Here is a 21854-nt window from a genome sequence, read left to right on the forward strand (position 1 = left end):
GAAGTTTAAGCACTATTGCCCTCATGATCTGAGAGTGAACACTGAGTAGGAGGAAAGCATTTGGGCTTTGGCAAAAACTGTGATTCATACCCTAATTCCTTCATCTACTAGTTGGATGATCTTCACAAATGATTTAATCTGACTCAGCCACAGTTTTCTCAAACCAGAATAATATGGTTCCTAGTATATAGAGTGTATCAGTTTGTATCAGTATTGGCTGTGAGAAACAGAAATACAATAAATGTGATTTAAACAATATTTTATTTTTCTTTTACATCAAAGTTCTGAGTTAGAAAATACAGAACTTCTCCACAATATCTTCAGGGACCCAGGTCATCTCCCTGTTCTTCATTCCTTCATTGTGGCCCTCACTGTCATGGTCCAAGATGGTAACTATCATGGCAACCATCACATCTGTGTTCCAGGAAGCAGGATGGAGGATGGAGTGAAGACGAGTCAAAGAGCACATACCATTTACCTTTTGAGGATAACGGCAGAAGCTGCCATACAACACTTCAACTTGTATCTCACTGACAAGAACTGAGTCACATGGTCACATCTAGCTGCAAGGGAGGCTGGGAAATTCCAGGCAGCTTTGGGCACAGCTAAAACTTGGGAATCCTATTACTATGGAAGAGAGGCGAGGTGTTTTGAGGAGGACAATTTGAGGCTCTGTTAAAGACTCAAGTGCTCGTAAAGATTTAAGAGCTCCAACAATAAATGTCAGTTATTTTTAGTACTCTTCATTGAGGGAATACCAAGGAGTAACTCAGGGAAGCGGGCGTAAGAGTGTCCTCTGAAAGAAGAGAAAATGTAGCTTTCATTCTATCTTTTGTCTTCTTTTTAAAAAATATTTTACTTAAATTTCAGTTCGTTAACATACAGTGTAATAGTAGTTTCAGGTGTACAATACAGTGCTTCAACACTTCCATACATCACCTAGTGCTCACCACAGCAAGTGACCTCCTTATGGCAGGTCTCCATTCCCCTGCCCACTCCCCTCTGGTAACCATCAATTCTCTATAGTTAAGAGTCTGCTTCTTGGTTTGCTTCTCTTTCTCTCTCTTTTTCCCCCTTTGTTCATTTGTTTTGTTTCTTAAATTCCACATATGATCTCTTGTCTTCTTTCAGATATTGACTCACCCAGACATTGTAGCTTATGAGATGCTGACTTAAAATTTTCAAAGTTCTTATCTCCGTTACAGATTTAAATAAGTGATACTCTGATGGGACTGAATTTGCTTTGAGAGTCTCATATTGACTCACGATAAGCCAACCAGTGGTACAGCAAGGCAGCGTCTCAGAAGGGACCATATCGATATCCTAACCACATATAGTCCCTAAAAGGGACAATTTTCAAAATATCTGGGTACCTCCTCATACCCCATTTACCATCACTGTGAGGGGTTCCTTTTCTGTAGAATCTTCCACTGTCTAGTGCCGGATCAGCACTGTCTTTAACACGAATCTGACTTCCCCTCAGCTCTCAGCTTACATTTGGTCTGTGGGGCAGCCAAGTGCCTGAGAATCTTGCTGCTACTCTACCTTAATAATTCTTGCATCACTTACTAGCTGAGATGATTCTCTTTCATTCTAGAGAGCAAAGCCCCTAATCACATTCAGAGGATAACCAAGGCACTGGCATTGGAAGAACTGGTTAATTAACTGGGGACAATTAGAACAGACTTCCAGAATCACAGGGCATGGTGGTCAGATTCCAGTCTAATGGCCTTCAAGAGGCTATTTTAGCAGAACTCCATCCCATCTTCCTTTCTATTGAAATATTATATTGCATCCCAATATGTAGAACTAATAATAGCAGAACTGGCCTGATGGAGGGTGGGAAGAGCCCAAAGCCCAGCCCACTCAGCTTGCCTCTTACCAAGCACCTTCATTTCCATGTGAGGAGCCTCTGAGTACCCCCATAAAACTCTGGGGTTCGCTTCAGTAACCTCACTTTGAACAACTCTATTCTGGTTCATTCCCCAGCTTTAAGGTTGGTCAAGTGAGGGAAAAGAAAAAAGTTGAGAAACGTTTTAGAAACAGTGCAGGTGTGAAATGTTCAAATCTTACTAGCTGTGTGATTTTTAGGGCTGCAATTATCCCACTTGTAAAAGGGAGATCATAAAAGCTGTTTTCCTGCATTATAATGAGAATTAAAGTAAGTTTAAGATATAAAGTTTTTTAAAATTTATTTATTCATGAGAGACACACAGAGAGAGGTAAAGACATAGGCAGAGGGAGAAGCAGGGTCCTCAAGGGAGCCCAATGTGGGACCCCATCCCAGGACCCCAGGATCACACCTGGAGCCAAAGGCAGATGTTCAACTGCTGACCCACCTAGGCGTCCCAAATATAAAGTTTTCAACAACAAAGCAGGTTCTCAATAAATGTTTCCTTCCCCTTAAGATGATATACAGCACATCTTTCTTCACTTAAATTTTTATTTTAATTCCAGTTAGTTAACACCCAGAGCTATATGAGCTCTATATATTAGTTCTATATAGAGCAACACTTGCATATGTCATCCTGTGGACATCTAGCACATCTTAATAGATGTTTAAGATCTTCTCCCCACTACAATGATCACTGTGCATGTACATGAGTGTTTCTTCACGCATGTATCTAAGAAGGTATGAGTGTGCCTTTCTGTACATATCTAAAACAGTACAGGCACCTCTGAGTAGGTTTAGGAACTGGCAGCTAATGATTATTGTAGTTTGTGTAAACTGTCCTCAGGCATTAATTGAGTTAGTACCTGAGTTAATCGGTTAGTTTCGAGTTAATGAAAGTACTATCAGATAAGGCTGGGACGTAGAATGGATGGATAAGCTTCTTATGTTTGAAAATATTCATCAAAGAAAAACTTGATTAGCTAGCTATCACAACAAAGAATCTGAATGTGAAGAAATAAAAAAAAATTTCTCCTACCCACCAGTTTGAGCAGAGCAACCAGAGTACTTGCATGCTCAGTGTATGGCACCTCACCTCGGGTCATTTTACATGAAGGTCAAATGAGGTGAAGGGAGCTGGGGAGACCAGAGACCAACTCCTCCAGCATGGGATTCATGGACACCATCACAAGGAAGATGGCTCGAGCCTGGTATCTGAGGGACTTTACTAAATTCTAAATCTGGGTTTAGAATCACAGAGCAGGGCATAATGGATAAGAGTTGTTGAAGGTGGAACAAGAGCCCCCAAATATACACATATCTATCTCTGGAACCTATGAATAGGTTACATTACAGGGCCAGGGAAATCATGGAACTATGGCAAGGGTTGCAAATAGAAATAAGGTTGCAAATCACCTGACTTTATTTTCTTTTTAAGATTTTATTTATTTGCTTGAGAGAGAGAGAGAGAGAGAGCACAGCGGGGGGGGGGGGGTAGTGGCAGAGGAAGAGTGAGAAGCAGACTCCTCCCCAAGCAAGGAGCCTGATGTGGGGCTCAATCCAAGGATCTCAGGATTGTGACATTTGCTGAAGGCAGATGCCCAACCAAGTGAGCCACTCAGGCACCCCAAATCAGCTGACTTTAAAATAAGGAGATTATCTTGGATTATTCAGGTGGGCCCTATCTAATCATAGGTGTCCTTTTTTTTTTTTTAAGATTTTATTTATTTATTCATGAGACAAACACACACACACACACAGAGAGAGAGAGAGAGAGAGAGAGGCAGAGACACAGGCAGAGGGAGAAGCAGGCTCCATGCAGGGAGCCCGATGTGGGACTCGATCCCGGGTCTCCAGGATCAGGCCCTGGGCTGAAAGTGGCGCTAAACCACTGAGCCACCCGGGCTGCCCCATAAGTGTCCTTAATATGGAAGAGGGAAGCAGAAATTCAAGAGGAAATATGATGACAGAAGTAGAGGTTGGAATGACTCGATGTGAGGACTCACTCAGCCGTTACTGACTTTGACGATGGAAGGGGCCATTAGCCAAGAAATGCAGGTGGCCTCTAGACGCTAGAAAAGTAAGGAAACAGATTATCCCCTCCAGGGCCTCTAGAAAGGAACATAGCCCTACTGACACCTTGATTTTAGCTCAATGAGACGAATTTTGCTCTTTTGATATCTAGAACGATAAGATCATAAATCTGTGTTGTTTAAGCCACCAAGGTTGTATCATTTGTAACAGCAGCATAGAGAACTAATTCAGCGTAAAGAACTAATTCCACAGATGATAGGCAAAAACTGCGGGCCTGGGGGGATTTTGCATCAGTGAGCCCAGCCATGGGAAACTATGGGAAATGTTACAGAAACTGGGGAGGTAAAGCCAAATGTGCCAGGGCTTACAGTAGCTTAATAGCCAGCTCTCTGGCTTACTGGCTTGTTTGTTGGTTAAATTGGATTTGGCCACTCCTTACAATTCAGACCTGTAGAGAAAGGGCAGCGTGCAATGTGGGCAAACTTTCCCAAAGTAAAACTTTTACGCTTTTCCTAGTTAATCACCCTCTCATCTTGAGAACTAACGGTCTCCAGAGCCCCCATTATAGTCACTGCTGTGGAATTCTACAGGCTTCCTGAACCTTAAACTATCAGAATTGCTTCTCAGACAGGCTGTCTGAGTGCCTGTCTTCCTCTTAAGAATTCTCAGAAACTCAGTCTATTTTGCTTCCAACCCAGAGCTGAGAAGAAAAGAAAATACCTCACTTTGTGTAAGTAAAGAGCACAAGATGATCATATTACTAATGATAACAATAGGTATCATTTGAGTTTCCTAAGCACATTTCACAAAACTTGATAAAGCTCATTTCCTTTAGTCATTATGATCCTATAAAGTGCATACTATTGGTTTTTTGTGTGTGTGCATACTATTGTTATCTTCATCTTACAGAAAAAAAGAAGTAAAATCCAGAGTGATTAAGGAACCTGCCCCAAACTAGAGAGCTAGCAAGTGGTAACCCAGCTCAATCTTACTCCAAAGTGCATGCACTTTTTCCCATGGCCTCAAGTACCACACTGCTACTCCAGAATTAGCTGCATATCGGGAAGCTCCAGCTTTCTGTAGCTTTCCCAATACCAGGGCAGAGATTTTTTTTTTAATTTTTTTTTTAATTTTTATTTATTTATGATAGTCACAGAGAGATAGAGAGAGAGAGGCAGAGACACAAGCAGGTTCCATGCACCGGGAGCCCGACGTGGGACTCGATCCCGGGTCTCCAGGATCACGCCCCGGGCCAAAGGCAAGCGCCAAACCACTGCGCCACCCAGGGATCCCCAGGGCAGAGATTTTAACTGACAATCATTTCCGATACTAAAATAGCAAACATGGTTCAGAAATCTAACAACATTTCTTCAACCTTAACTCCTATCCTATATTTATTGATGCACTGTGTCCTTCCTTCCCTTCTTAGGCTCCCAGTCAAATATATCCATCTCTTCCTGGCCTGGCTTCCCATCCCCTCTTCCCTATCCCCTCTCAAACCCCATTTGCCATGACTGATGGAGGGGAGAAGGGGAAAGGAAATAGGGCAGGAGAGGAGAGGGACGGGCTAGGTTGATGGTGTGGTAAGTGTCCTGAGACCTGTGTGAGAATGGGCAGCGCTGGTGCCCAGCAGTTCTAGAAGCTGAAGGCTGGGGTCCTTTAGTTCAGAGTCAAAACTAGCTCCCAGTTCAAACCAGACCTCAGGCCTCCTCTTCCATATATGCCTCCACCCCAGTCCTGCTTGGGATGCCCAGATCCAACTTGCCAGAAGTAATGAGATAAGCCATAGGAGAGAACATGAAGAGAAATGAAGAAAAGAGGCAGAGAGATTCAACAGAATGCAGCTCCAGTTCAGTTTCATTTACGGTTTCTTGACTGCCTCCCCTGCTTCCTGCAAAGCTCCTCCTCCTGCCATGCTTGCTCTGCTTTGTGCCTTTAAGGATTCCATTCTTGCCGGCCTACATCAGGACTCTTTCCCCTTGGGGAAGATAGGGATCGGTCTAGGTGCCCAGGCCTTCATTCAACAAACATCACTGAGCACCAACTCTGTGCCAGACAGTGCTCTAGGCAAGGTGATTCAGAGATGAACAAGATGGTTCCCATCCAGCTGAATCTTTCAGGAGCAAAGTCTTCTTCTTCTTTCTTCTTTCTTCTTCTTCTTCTTCTTCTTCTTCTTCTTCTTCTTCTTCTTCTTCTTCTTTCTTCTTCTTCTTGTTTTTAAAGGCTTAAGGTTAAAAAAAAAGGCTTAAGGTTTTATTTATTTATTCATGACACACACACACACACACAGAGGCAGAGACATAGGCAGAGGGCGATGCAGGCTCTCTGCGGGGAGCCTGATGTGGGACTCAAACCCAGGCACCTGGGAGCACAACCTCAGTCAAAAGCAGATGCTCAGAAAGCACGGGTGGCTCAGCAGTTTAGCGCTGCCTTCAGCCCAGGGCCTGATCCTGGGGACCCAGGATCGAGTCCCATATCAGGTTCCCTGCATGGGGCCTGCTTCTCCCAATGCCTGTGACTCTGCCTCTCATAAATAAATAAATAAATAAATAAATAAATAAATAAATAAATAAATAAACAAACAAACAAATAAAATCTTTAAAAAAAAAAAAAAAAGGAATCCAGAAAGCCTTTCCAGAGAGTTAATCAGATGCTCAGAGCTACCATGGGGTCTAAGCTTTGAAATAGACTGACACATTTGCTTCAAATCTAAAAGTTCCTTAAGCCTGGCAACTCAGATCCTCCAAGTGCATGCTTGATCTTTAAGGACGCCAGTTATCATGCAAGGAAGATAAAGGTTTCATCTTAGATGCCAACTCTCATCAGTTGGTAGTGGTTGCCTGGAATCCTGCCTTGAGAAGGGCTGTGGAACCCCATCAGGGCTCAAGCAGGAAAAGAGTTTGTGGTAGATGAGAAATGCCCGCCACACATATTCAAGGGATGAGTGATGACAATGTCCTACATATGACTGTATCCCAGCCCTAATGTAGATTCTACTGTATTTTCCATGGTTGTTTCATATCTGTTCATTTCCCAATTTCTCCGTTCTAGAGAAAGCAGCATTGTGCAGTGGAAGGAGCACTGGAAGCTGAGCAGAGAAACTTTTCTTTCTCTTCTGAAGCATGGAATGGTGGAATGGAATGAGCATGAGGCGTCCAGAAGCAGAGCTGGGCATCCACACTGTTCCACTGGTCCTGCACATGGTACAGTGGATTCTTGTTTTTTACGGTAGCTCTATAAAGTCTGGGCAGGCACCGAATTAGCAAATGCTGAACTGTTACTCCCAGAGGTAATACAGGGTTAGATTCCTGTGGGCCTCCAGTCATGATATTTTCATCAACCAATTAATGTATAACTTTATTTTATGTTTGTTTCTGTTTAAAGACAACTTAATATATATTATTGGTTCATTAACACTGACCTCACAGCCAACAGCACTCTAACTCCTGCCTAAACAAAGCTTGTCTAACACATATTTTTCTCCATAAGGCACGTCATGGCCTTCTTGTGCTTAGGAACACAGACAGCACTTCAACATTGTAACCGGGGACCATATGAAGTGCTGAAATCACCAACAAACAGCACACAATGTGGACAACGTGATGCTAAATAGACTGCAAAAGGGAAACCTGTTTACGGTATGGGAGCTGAAACAGGCTAAGTGTTACCTCTTCTACTGGGTTAGGAACAGTGCCTGAGACAATTCAATTTTTTTCACCACTCTGCGCATGTCTGTGAACACTGTGAAAATACAGGTGGTGCGCAGCCCGGGTGGCTCAGTGGTTTAGCACCACCTTTGGCCCAGGGCCTGATCCTAGAGTCCCAGGATGGAGTCCCATGTTGGGCTCCCTGCAGGGAGCCTGCTTCTCCCTCTGCCTATGTCTCTGCCTCTCTCTCTCTCTCTCTCTCTGTTTCTCTCATGAATAAGTAAATAAAATCTTTGAAAAAAAAAAGAAAATACAGGTGGTGTTGTTTTGGGGTCACAACTAAGTTTTAGGGATTAGGAAAATTGGCAAATACAGATTCAGTGAACAGTGAAGGTGGACGGTACTTACCCTCAGTAATGCTACCTCCCTAACCCTGCAGATCAAATGAGACAAGGTGTGTAAAATGCTTCACCTGATTCCAGCTACTTCTTTATCCCAAACATTTGCATTTCACCTTTTGTCCCTTGTCTGCCATGCTCAATCCTGAGAGATATGTAGCTATCCAGAAATATCCAGCTAATTGTACCACCCCTGGAGCATAGACCAAAACCACTCCCACCAGCTCAAGTAGAAGAGGAGGTAATTGGAAGTGACACAGAAGGTGCTCTCCAGGGGCTCTAAAGTGCAGGGATCAGCACAGGTGTCCCGGCTGTGGGATGAACCTGAAACAGGAAGGGAGGATGCTGTGCCATGTCTCACGTGGCTGCATCACCTGCCATCCCTGCCTCTCTCTCTGCCTTCTGCTTCTCTCAGGAGACAGCTTTCCTCTGCTTTCTCTGGCTTCCTTGCACTCTCATAATTTTGGCTCAGGTGCCCTTCTGGCTACTACAGAGCCAACTCCAGCCTGACGTGGCTCACCGGGGCACACCTGTTGTCTCTGTCTAGCACCATCCCCCATCTCCAGTAACAGAGGAGGTGACTGTACCTCTGGCTCCAGGTCTGGCTAGGGACCCTTCCTCCTGAGAATGTGATGCTGCCTTAGTCATCTTCTATCACTTCCATCATTACTTTGTGTATCTTTTTGCTGCCTCATGGTTTTTGTTTGCTCACGGCTGGTGTTTATTCACGGCTTGTGCTTACTCATGAAGTCTGACTACTGCCTCTCTGTGTGTCTGTCAGCTTCTGCTTTCATGGAGTGTCTCTTCTTGTTTCTCCAGTTCTGATTCCTGAAAGAGAAAATCATTGGCACAGTTAATTGCCATTTGCTTGGGCAAAACTTTCGTGCCAGGAAACTCTGTAGGCTAATGTCCAGCCCACTGATCAGCTGCTCACGGGTAAGCACCTACCATCGTCCAACAAGCTGTGAGCAAGGTTGTAGGAGTAGGAAGGGTGCGTGTGGTATGGAATGTGGTCACCTACGTTTAAGGATTTATATCAAGCTGGTTATCCACATGTCTGTCTTTTTCAAACACCCCAAGTCCAGTCTGTGAGGAACTCCTATTAAAAAAAAAAAAAGAACTCCTATTAACTCTCTCAAAATGTATGTATGTATGTATGTATTTTTAAAGATTTATTTATTTTAGGGGGAGAGGGGCAGAGGGAGGGAGAGTCTCAAGCAGACTCTGCACTGAGCATGGAGCCCGACATGGGGCTCAATCTCACCACCCTGAGATCATGACTTGGGCTGAAATTAGGAGTTGGACGCTTAACCAACGGTGTCACCCAGGTGCCCCTCAAAATGTATTTAGAATGTAGCCACTCCTCACTATTCCCACTGCTACCACTCTGCTCCAAGCCACATCGTCTCTCGCTTGCATCACTAGAGTACCCTGCTACGAGGTGACCTGTTTCTACATGTGGTCTATGCCTCACATAGCAGCCAGAGTGATTCATTGAACACCTAAACCAAGACGTGTCATTCCTTTGCTTCATATACTGCAGTGGCCTCCCTTTTCATGTAGAGCAAGACCCAAAGACCTGGCCCCCTTTATACTCTGACTTCATCTTTACCACTTCCCCCCTTGTTCACCCTGCTCTAGTCACGCTGGCTGCCTTGCTTTTCCTCAGATAGTCCAGGCATGCTCCTACCACAGGGCCTTTGCTCTAGCTGCCCCACCTGTCTGAAGCACACCTCTACCAGACACTGGCTTCACTGACTCCTTTAGATCTTTTTTTTTTTTTCCCTTTAGATCTTTACTCAAATCTCACCTTCTCCACAAGGCCTGACCAACATATTCAATACTACACACATAGTATATCAAATGCTGTACTGTTAGTACTATAGCATTAAATGCTCTAGTTGCCACATGTCCATTCCCTCTTATCCTGCAGGACTTTTTGTTCCTGTACTTATTACTTTCTAATATACTATCTAAATGACGCTTATTATTTATTGTGTGTCTCCCCTGGCTAGAATGTAAGTTCCACAAAGATAGAGATCTTTGTCTGTTTTGTTCCCTGATGTATACTGAGGATTTAGAACAGTATCTGGCCCAAGCACTCCATAAATATTTGCTGAATTGAACTGAATTCCTCGGTAGGGAGCTATGCACACGGTGGGTACATTAAGGTTTCCCTACACAATAGAAAATATCTCTTCCAGGGAAATTAATTAACACTAAGTGCACATATGAGAAAAGAGGAAGTCTCAGATTAATAACCTGAGCTCCCATTTAAGAAGATAGAAGGAGGGCAGCCCTGGTGGCTCAGTGATGTAGCATCGCCTTCAGCCGGGGGTGTGATCCTGGAGACCCGGGATCGAGTCCCAATCGGGCTCCCAATACGGGGCCTGCATCTCCCTCTGCCTGTGTCTCTGCCTCTCTCTCTCTGTGTGTCTCTAATAAATAAATAAAATCTTAAAAAAAAAAAGAAGCTAGAAGGAGAGAAAAATAAACTCAAAGCAAAAGAAAGGAACTAACAAATAGCAGAAATCAATGATTTTTATTTATTTTTATTTTTGTAAAAAGTTTTTATCCGAATTAGTTAACATACAATGTAATATTAGTTTCAAGTGTATAATATAGTGATTCAGCATGTCCATACATCATCCAGTGCTCATCACAAGTGCCCTTCTTAATAATCCCCATCACCTACTTCACCCATCCCCCCTACCCACCTTCTCTCTGGTGAACATCAGTTTGCTGTCTATAGTTAAGAGTCTGTTTCTTGGTTTGCCTCTTTCTCTCTTTCTCTTTTTTTTTTTCCTTTGCTCATTTGTTTTGTTTCTTAAATTCCATAGATGAGTGAAATCATATGGTTTTTATCTTTCTCTGACTTATGCTTAATAATCTTTAGCTCCATCCATGTCATTGCAAATGGCAAGAGAAATCAATGACTTTTTAAAAAATACTATGGCAACTCTATACACATAAATTTGACAACTTAGATGAAATGTAGTAATTAATTGAAAAACACAAACTTGGGATCCCTGGGTGGTGCAGCGGTTTAGCCCCTGCCTTTGGCTCGGGGCACGATCCTGGAGGCCCGGGATCGAATCCCACATCGGGCTCCCGGTGCATGGGGCCTACTTCTCCCTCTGCCTGTGTCTCTGCATCTCTCTCTCTCTCTGTGTGTGACTATCATAAATAAATAAAAAATTTTTTAAAAAAGTTACTTTAAAAAAAAACACTAACACAACACACCCAATATGAAATAGATCATTTGAATAGCACTATAATAATTTTTTTTAAGATTTATTTATGTATTTGAGAGAGAGAGCACGAGTGGGAGGTGCAGAGGGAGAGGGAAAGAGAATCTTAAACAAACTCCACGCTGAGCAGGGAGCCCAATACAGGGCTCTATCCCAGGACTCTGAGATCATGACCTAAGCCAAAATTAAGAATTAGATGCTTAGCTGACTGTGCCACCCAGGCACCTTAGCACTATACCTATTAAGGAAAATCATAACTATCAGGATGGCTAAAATAAAAAGCTAACACCAAGTGCTGGTGAGGATGCCGAGAAATCAGATCATTCATACATTGTGGGTAGCACTGTAAAATGGTACAGCCATTCTGGAAAACAGTTTGGTAGTTTTATAAAGCACTAAACAGCCAACCACCATACAACCCAGCAATTGCACTCTCGGGTGTTTATCCAAGATAAATGGAGACTTCTGTTCACATAAAAATCTATCCATGAATGTTTATAGTAGCTTTATTTATAATAGCCAAAAACTGGAAACAACCCAGATGTACTTCAGGGGACAAATGGTTAAACAAATTGGGTATGTCCATTCCGTGTAATACTCAACAATAAAAAAAGAACACATTATTGATATATGCTAAATTTGGCATGCTGAGTGAAATTACTCTGAGTGAAATAATCATTAATTTTTCTAAGTTAAAAAAAGTATTATGCAAAGTGGAAAAAAAGCCAAAAAAGTACATACTATGTGATTCTACTTATGAGCATTCTTGAAACAAGAAAATTATAGAAACGAAGAACAAATTAATAGATACCAGAGATAACAGCCCCAGTGGAGGAGAGGAGAATGGAACAGAGTTGCCTTATAAAAGGGCAACATGAGGATTCTTGTGGTGATGGGATGTTCTGTATCAATATCAATATCCTGGTTATAGGGCATCTGGGTGGCTCAGTTGGTTAAGTGTCTGACTCTTGGTTTCAGCTTAGGTTATGATCTCAAGGTCGTGAGATGGAGCCTCATAACTGGGCTCCATGCTGAGTGTGGAGCCTGCTTAAGATTCTCTCCCTCAAAAAAAAAAAAAAAGATTCTCTCCCTCTCCCTCTATCCCTACCTGTGCCCCATTCCCTCTCAAAAAAAAAAAAAAATCCTAGATCTAGTACTGTACTACAGTTTTGTATGATGTTACCAGTAGAGGAAACTGGGTATATTAGTTAGGGCTCTTCAGAGAAACAGAACTAATAGGATTATAGATATAGATGTTGATGTAGATAGACATAGATTTGTAAGAGGAGATTTATTATAGGAATTGGTTCACATGATTACAGAGAAAGTCCCATGAGTGTGCATATTTATTTATATAATCCTGTACATCAGATATAGAAAACCATTTAGAAGAAAAGATACCAAAATAACAGTAGTCATCTCCAGGTAGTAGAATTATGAGCATTCTTTTTCTTTTCTTTTTTTTTTTAGCTTATGGACATTTTCTCATTTTTGTATAGTGAACTCTTATTACACGTGCAATTTTCAAAGAACATATTTTTAAGACGTTATTTAGACTAACCTTTAATCTGTTGCCTAAAAAACCTGTAACCAATCTCCAAATAATTAGTCATTTCAGTCTTTCATATCATAGAAATGAATATTTCCCAAACTAGTCCAGGTAGCTCAAATTATTAGAAATGAGAGCTGTTGAAAGCAAAGGTCTGTACGGCCTGTGCCTTCAGAGAGTTTAAAGACATGGATTTGGTCCTAGAACAGGTCATTTAACTTGGCTTATTCATGGGGGAAAATGGGAATGGTACACCTCCCAATGGCTCACAAGAGCCACGTGCTACTCAAACATTGTCCACAGAGACACAAACACGTGAAAGCAAACAGGTGACAGAAATCCATCTCTGCTCTGCACCCCTTCTCACATTGGACAATTCTCCATTGCCTCAAGTGGTCAGCAGGGTACATAAATAGATTTTAAAATATATAATTGTTATAATCAATATCCAGAAATGAAAGTGTAAAAAACAATCCATTCATAACCAAGACCCCAAGTCCCCACTAAATATTTTAATGTATACCTAAAAAAATTATTTTAAAAAATCCCAAAACCTTAATGACACAGTAAAAGAAAATCGGACTAGATGGAGAGTTAACCTTGCTCAAAATTGGAAAGACCAAACAAATGGTAAGGTAACACTTCCTGTTCACACATTGAATGCAATGCTAATTAATGGAGCATTAAGAGTTTCATAAATATAAAATACAAAACAATTGGGATGCCTGAGTGGCTCAGCGGTTGAACGTCTGCCTTTGGCTCAGGGCATGATCCTGGGATCTGGGATGGAGTCCCGCATCAGGCTCCTGGAAGGAAGCCTGCTTCTCCCTCTGCCTGTGTCTCTACCTCTCTCTGTGTGTCTCTCATGAATAAATAAATAAAATCTTAAAAAATTTTTTTTTTTAAATACAAAACAATTGTAAAATGCAACCAAAAAGAAGCATACAAAAATGTTAGTGTTCTGGGAGGAAAAAGATAATGTTGCAGAACTTCCCTTTCCTGGATTTAAAAACGTTGTAATGTCATAGAGCAGCAATGATCACAACTCTTGGGCAGTTCAACTTCCAAATGAAGGATCTGTTCTGAGTCCGCATGATGAAGGAAAACATGGGGGAAGAGGCCTGGTCTGATGACCATGATGGGTGTCTTGGGAGGATTTGTTTCTGAGACAAGGTAGCTCAAGTAAAAGGAGGCCTATTTTAAGACTATAATAAGTAATTTCACCTCACTGAGGATGGAAACAGAACAGTACGACTCATTGCACGAAAACTATGAACCAAGACAACTCTCTCCATATCTTTTTTTTTTACATTTTTAAAAATTTAAATTCAATTTGCCAACATATAGTATATCTCTCTCCATATCTCAAGAACCCTTACTAGTGTATCCACAATCTCCCAGCTCTGAGCACTGGCTGAATGACACCACATCCTACCTATCTTTGCAGTTCCCTGGAGAGAATGTTCATGTCACCTCTTCACTTTTGTTCTCCCAGTCAGAGTTGGTAGCTGTTTGCTGAAATATAAATCTCTGGTTTTCCTAGCTTCCTCTTTTTTTTTTAAGACTTTATTTATTCATGAGAGAGACAGAGAGAGCGAGGCAGAGACACAGGCAGAGGGAGAAGCAGGCTCCATGCAGGGAACCCGAAGTGGGACTCGATCTTGGGTCTCCAAGATCACGTCCTGGGCTGAAGGCAGCGCTAAACCGCTGAGCCACCCAGGCTGCCCTACTTTCCTCTTTTTTATGCTTTTCCAGCTTTCCAACAAATTGCCTGAATTAAATCCCTTCTGTTTAACATGTCCATAGCAGTTTCTGTTTTCCTGATTGGACCCTGATTGCTACATGGCCAGCTCCAGGGATGAGCTTTGTGTGTTTTGTGATTTTTTTTTTTTGAACCAGAGTTCACAGATCACAAGCTGTTTCTCTTGTGGGCAGGATCCATTTCTGGTCTAAAAAAAAACCATGTCCAGGGCATGGCTATTTTGAGCAGATGGTCTGTCACCCCAAACATTCTGATGCAGCTGAGAATAGGACAGCCCAGAAGCTGGTAGAGCTTAAAGTGGGTGGGTAGTACGGACGTGAGGAGGGTTGATAATTGAGGCAGGACTACAAAGAGATTTGAGCTGTAGCCCAAACACGGAAAGAGCAAAATCTGGTATCAGAGATCTAGAAAGAAATCAGTGACTGGTAAGTCACTGTGGTAACCAACTGGGTCAAACACCAAAGGCAGGTATAGCTGCAATCACAGGCAGTAGGTTCCAGGAATAGGACTGAGATAGACCAGGACAAGAGAAGTGGACATCTCAGAAATGTCAGGGGCAGCTATGCAGAGATGTACGTACACAGAGGGCTGGATGGTGTCAAGCAGAGTCACATAAAAGGACTTAAGAGGAAATGTCATTTTTCTAAGTTTGCCCCCAGTGTGACATACTCCCCATCCACCCCTTCTTAATATTTTCCTAAAAAGTGCCTTCTATTTCATGATTGATATTTTTGTGTTATTCACTTTGTTCAAAGAGTTTCTCTAGTTTTAAGCAATGAAGTTGATTTTAATATAACATATATTATATTTATAGATAAATGACAAGAATACAATGAAATGGTAATCCAACCATCCAAGGTTAACCTTCCAGGCTTTCTAATGTCTCCATATTCATATGCCTATTCCTATAGTCATATGCACAGATTTTAGAGGTAAGAATCTTATAGTATTAGATTTTTTTTTTTAAGTAGACCAATTGTGGGTGGTACAGTCAGTTAAGTGTCCAACTCTTGGTTTCAGCTCAGGTTATGATCTTGGGTTCCCGGGGTTGTGGGATCAGCCCATGTTGGTCTGCATGATCAACAAGGAGACTACTTGGGAATCTCTCTCCTACCCTTCACTATCCCCCTTGCTCAAATAATAAATAAATAAACCTTTTTTAAAAAAATTATTTATTTATTTATGATAGACATAGAGAGAGAGAGAGAGAGAGAGAGAGGGAGAAGCAGAGGAGGAGGGATAAGCAGGCTCCATGCCGGGAGCCCGACGCGGGACTCGATCCCGGGACTCCAGGATCGCGCCCTGGGCCAAAGGCAGGCGCCAAACCGCTGAGCCACCCAGGGATCCCCAAATAAATCTTTTTTAAAAAGAGAAGACCAGCTGACTAAATTAGAAACTGCAGAAATAAATTCAAATCTACACAATAATGTGTAAAAAATGTGTTGAAACAAACAATAAATAAATGAATACCTTTTTAAAAAATTATTTATTTATTCATGAGAGATACAGAGAGAGAAAGAGAGAGAGGCAGAGATACAGGCAGAGGGAGAAGCAGGCTCCATGCAGGGAGCCCGATGCGAGACTCGAGACTCGATTGGATCTCCAGGATCACACCCTGGGCCAAAGGCGGCGCTAAACCACTGAGTCACCCAGGGATCCCCAAATGAATACCTTTTAAGCCACAGAGGAGAAACTAGATATCATTTAAAAGACTATAAATATATGATCCCATGTATACTCTTTGCCATAACAGATTTGGAGGAGTTAAATAAACTGAAAAGATTTTCATTTGAAGATAAAAATTTCAAAAATTTATCATAAAACATAGAAGACAATCCAATAATATTCCTTTCGTAAAAGAAAAACAAGGTATCAATGATGGAATATTGAGGCACTTAAAGAAATCATTACTGCCAAAAAAAAAAAAAAGAAATCATTACTGCCAGTGTGGTTTTTATGCTATAAAAAAACAAAGCCAAATATTAACTAAAAAGTGAATTCAAGATAAAGAGCAATGAAATGAGAAACCACTGAAAAGAAATGTCAAATAAGGTTTATTATCTATAATATATAAGGGACTTACAGAATTATGAAAACTCAGTACCCTTTTATGGAAAGATAGCCAAAAGATATAAATAACAAAAAATATAAAAAGTAAATAAACACTTGGAAAAATTCCCCATCTCACTAATAATTAAGGAAACTGAATTTAAAACAATGATGAGGTGACAATTCATCCTACTATGAAAAGTACAAGTGAGAAAAATCCACAGTTAGCATAATAATGAGGAAACAGGCATTCGAACACTGCTTATAGCACTGCAAATTAAGAAAATCCTCCTAAAGAGCAACATGGGAATATATCTGTTACTCCCACTTTGGGGGAAAAAAAGAAAGATTTTTTTAACTGGTTTTTTTTTAAGTTTTTAAAAATTTATTCATAAGAGAGAGAGAGAGCTAGTGTGAGAGTAGGAACAGGGGGGAGGGCAGAGGGTCAGAGGAAGAAGCAGACTCCTTGCTGAGGAGGGAGCCTATATGGGATGCAGGGCTCCATCCCAGGGCCCTGGAATCATGACCTGAGCCGAAGGCAGACATTTAATTTAACCAACTGAGCCACCCAGGTGCCCGTTAAAAACTATTTTTTAAATATGCACTATTTATTATTGTGAAAAACTGGATATAAGTCAAATGCTCCAAATAGAGGGAATAAGTCATTATGAAAACATTGATATACTAATATGGAAGAATATTGAATTGCTAATAAAAATAATAAATCTATGAACAATGGAAAACAAAAAAACAGAATTTTAGAAAAAAACTGAATTAATGGAAAAGAAAAAACAGAAATTAAAAGGCTATGAAAACAACTTAAGGGATCCCTGGGTGGCGCAGCGGTTTAGCGCCTGCCTTTGGCCCAGGGCGCGATCCTGGAGACCCGGGATCGAATCCCACGTCGGGCTCCCGGTGCATGGAGCCTGCTTCTCCCTCTGCCTATGTCTCTGCCTCTCTCTCTCTCTCTCTCTCTCTCTCTGACTATCATAAATAAATAAAAATTAAAAAATTATTAAAAAAAAGAAAACAACTTAAGACTATGTAAACATTATTATGTCTATACAATAAAGATTTTTTTTAACAGATTTTATTTATTTATTCATGAGAGACACACAGAGAGAGAGGCAGAGACACAGGCAGAGGGAGAAGCAGGCTCCACACAGGAAGCCCGACATGGGACTCGATCCCAGGACCCCAGGATCACGCCCTGAGCTGAAGGCAGACGCTCAACCACTGAGCCACCCAGGTGCCCCACAATAAAGATTTTTTTAAGAAGCAGGAAGAATCTCATAAATGGTGAATATTTTATGATAAAAGCATTCTTTGTACTTTTTGTTGATCTGTTTAGAAATTTTTTTGCTGGATCAACATAAAGTCATAAAATATGCAGTTTTCGATGAATTTTTCCAGATAATCAACTATGAAATTTGACAGGTGATAGATATATCTCACAATTCTCTATCCTAACTCCAACCCATTCCCATTCCAGAACTCCTCAGAATATCTGAAATCTAAAGCAGAAACTCTTATTATTTAGTCATTGTAGTGGATTCTGTGGTAGGCTGCCTCCCTAGACCTCCCATTCAAGAGTGAGGAACTCATCCCCACTGCCCCCCAACCCCTCGCTTCAGGGGAGTTGGCTGACAACTCTCAGAAGAGCATCTCTTCAAGAATTGCCCTCCCTCAACTGAAGATAGCTGCCTTACCCAGTGTTGTGGCCCCTCCTTGAGGGCAGCCACTTCTATTGTCTGGCCAATGATGGGGAAGGGGGAAGCATAATAAAGACCAGACTCCCTTGTCTCAAAGAAGCACACCTCTGATGGGTCATCTGGGCCCAGAGCTCCCTATGGGAGCCTTTGTTGGAACTGCATCACTGTTTACCTCTCCCTCTGTCCAACTTGCCACCAAGAGATACCAAGCCTGAGGCCCAATACAGCACCATTCTTCTGGGAGAGCAACCAGCCATTTGATGACAAGCTGACTACACCGGAAGGGGCAGTGACTCATTTTGACGGAAATGGATATGTATTTGGGGCATAGGTTTGCCTTTCCTGCCCTCAGTCCTCAGCCTGTGGCACCATATGAAGGCATGCAGAGTGTTTGATCCACCAACATGGTATCCTATGTAATATTTTTATTGGACCGAGGAACCCATTTCATTTCACAACAGAGTAGCTGCAACAGTGGCCCATGACCATGGGATCCACTCTTCCTACTTTTCACACCATGCTACACAGAAGCTGTCAGCCTGCCAGTGACGAAATGGCCTTTTGAAGGTGCAACTGAGCTACCACTCTGAAGGTGAAACCTTTCAAGAATGGAGTGACATCTTCTGAGATGTTGATACAAATCAATAATTATCATATGAGCCTATGTTCTCAGTAGGCATAATACATGGTTCTGGAATCGAAGGGGAGGAAGTAGGAGTGGCTTTGAGCCCTGCTTATCATCCCTCACAGTGACCCACTTGTGGTATATATGCTTCTTGTCCCAGCACCTCTAAACTCTGTGGGTTTAGAGGTCCTGATGATTGACTAAGAAACACTTTGCCAATTGTGATGGTAAATGGAGCTGAGAGTGAGGGAAACAAAAATGGGTTATAGAGTAGGGAGTTAAATATCAGTTGCAACCTTCAGGCCAGGAACAGTATGGGGGTACTGGTAACTGTAGTTTACCCTACTAACCTTCTTCTTGTAAGTTTCCCCAGCAAAAGAGACCACCTGGGGTACCCCAGGATTCTCAGACCTTATTATACAAACTGAGTGAATCCAGGGCAAAAGGTTTGCTGTAATGGATGCTATGGTGCACCACTTAGATCCTCCTTTCTGGATCAAGGCAATCATTCCCTCAGCTACTAGGAATACTGGCTGCTGATGGCTCTCAGATGAGTGTCTCTTCTGATATTGTCCTCACCCAGAGAGTCACTTTGCCCACATCTCCTGAATGATTCATACCCAGATATAAATGCTCAGCCCACTTCGCTCCAAGACAGGACAGAGTTCCCTATAGGACTGGCTGAGAGGCCTTCATGGTGACTACACTGCCATTCCATCCCTCCTTCACCCAGTCCTATTTCCTTCACTCCTCTACTGATGTTGAATCCCTGGGTGCTCACTAGTAGACTTCCTGCATGCAAATCTCCAACTCAGAGTTTCTGGGGGACTCAGTATGCAACATTTATATCAGTTTAAAAAAAATAGAAAAATACCATCTAACACACAGGCTTTGTGTGGCTATCATATATAGAGACATTAAGAATTCCTGGATGATCTACATTTGGAAAGCCATTGAGCTTACCAGCAACACTGACTCTATTTCTTCTCCTTTTAGAGACTTTGTTTTCTTGGACTCTGTTGCAGGTGTCAAATACTAGAAACATCCAGGAAGCCTTCTGGTTCAGCTTCTGTCTCATGGTCATTTCTTTCCTTCTTCAGCTCTTTGGTTGTGCCAGGCTCTGAGCTTTTCTATCCCATCTTTCCAGAAAGCTACTAGTACCACTAGCTGCCTCCCTCCACTTGTCTCCCTCCACCCACAGTGAAATAAGTTCCAGATGCTGAGGGAGTTGTGGGAAGTGTCACCAAGAGGAGGGGAGCTTAAATTCCTTTGGTTACCAATCACCATCTTGTTTCTGTTTCTTTCATTTGCCCCCATTGACTTTCTTTCATGATCAGAGAGTTAAGTCATTTCCTTACTCCACTGCTTCTTCAAGTTCCTCTGCCCTCTGGGATTTCAACACCCTTTTATAGTAAATCTCTGCATTACACTTTTAAATTTTATTATTATTATCATTACATTATTATACTTTAAAATTTTTGAATGACAAAGCTATAAATGAGAACTAAAAAAAAAAAGAGAGAGAGAACTAAGCTCTTTCCTTCCTTCTAACTTTCCTTCCTTCCTTCCATAAATTTCTTGTGTATCAACTCTGAGTCATCTCTTAAGTGAAGCTGGACTATACCTACCCTTACTTAAGGTTATTAAATGTGATATTAGGGACACAATCATTCCTTCTTGCAAATTCCCTAGGGGCCAAAGTTGGCAGCAGATTGCTGGTCTGGCTGAGTCTTGCAGCACATCCCACTGGAACAACAACCCAGGGTGCGTGCCCTTGGATGGAGAGCATATTAACAGCATTCTCTTTGTGTAGGAAGGCCTCCAAGTTTTGTAAAGGCCCACTATATTTAGCGTAGTAAAGTGAAATATCCCTGACCAGTAGATTTCTATCAACTAGCCAGTCTTCAAAGGCCAACGGGACCAGGAGGCTGGAAACCACAACCCAGCCCCCTCTGCAGTGGCTCTTTTAAGACATCAAGAGCTCTTGGGCACTTCTAAATCAAGAGCCACATAAAATTGGACCTTCTCCATCCTCACATTGTTGTTGACCTTAGTTCTCAAGCCTGGACACACTTAATCTTTCTACAACCTCCAGATTTCTGACCTCAGAATTCATTCTCCCATATATAGCCTTGCCTCTACCTCAGGGCAGAGTTTGGGGTCAGCTGAGGGAACTACTGCTCCTCTTTAGCACATTATCTCAAAGTACAGTCTTTTCAACCGGAGAAATATGTAGAGAAGGTAGACAAAGACTGTGACTTTTTTATAAAGTTTTTGTTTATTTATTCATGAGAGACACTGAGAGGCAGAGACTTGGGCAGGAGAAGGAGGCTCCCCACAGGAAGCCTGATATGGGACTGGATCAATCCCTGGACCCCAGGATCATGCCCTGAGCCAAAGGCAGACTCTCAACCACTGAGCCACCCAAGTGCCTCACACTGTGACTTTTTAAATATGATTACTCCTCCAGTTTCAAAACACTTCTTGTTTCTTGCTCATCTTTTGTGCTTGACCATAGGCATCATTTCTCTGACTTTAACTTCCAACTTTTATTTTGCTCCTGAATCAGGACTCAGGCTCCCTCACACTGGGACAAATTAAAAAAGGCAGAAAGAAGTAAGATAAATTGAACCAAAGAACCCTGGAATACTCTGAAATTGGAAGCACCAGGTGCCCCTGAATATGGGAATGTGGGGTAGAAAGAAAAGATTATCTAAACATCTTTACAATGACCAATTTAGTATCTAGTTCTTCTTCCCAACAGCACAGCCAAGTGACTACCTTTCCACTATCCTAGAAGAGGCCAGGCAGTTTATTCTTTTGAGAGCCTGGGTCAAAGGCTCTAGGCTGGTACACCAGGCACAGTGGAAGACTGGGGTGGGGGTGGTTAAATGAAAATCTCTATAAAGAATGATGAATTCCCCTCACCCCACTCT

The 21854-nt window shown here is 42.0% G+C and overlaps 1 long non-coding RNA gene across 2 annotated transcripts in view; it reads right to left on the minus strand.

The window, feature by feature from the left end:
* Positions 1–323: 323 nt before the first annotated feature.
* Positions 324–21854, minus strand: part of LOC129504704 (uncharacterized) — a 53912-nt gene continuing 32381 nt past the window's right edge. Inside the window, exons 3-5 of one of the 2 annotated variants that reach the window (XR_008663416.1) lie at positions 8919–9069; positions 8713–8798; positions 324–6149 (exon numbers count right to left, since the gene is read on the minus strand). This is a non-coding gene — a long non-coding RNA (uncharacterized LOC129504704). Of the gene's footprint in view, positions 6150–8557; positions 8799–8918; positions 9070–21854 lie in introns of both variants that reach the window. The other variant, XR_008663415.1, reaches the window with a different exon arrangement.

Source organism: Nyctereutes procyonoides, unplaced genomic scaffold (assembly GCF_905146905.1).
Source record: "Nyctereutes procyonoides isolate TBG_1078 unplaced genomic scaffold, NYPRO_anot_genome, whole genome shotgun sequence".
NCBI lineage: Eukaryota > Metazoa > Chordata > Mammalia > Carnivora > Canidae > Nyctereutes > Nyctereutes procyonoides.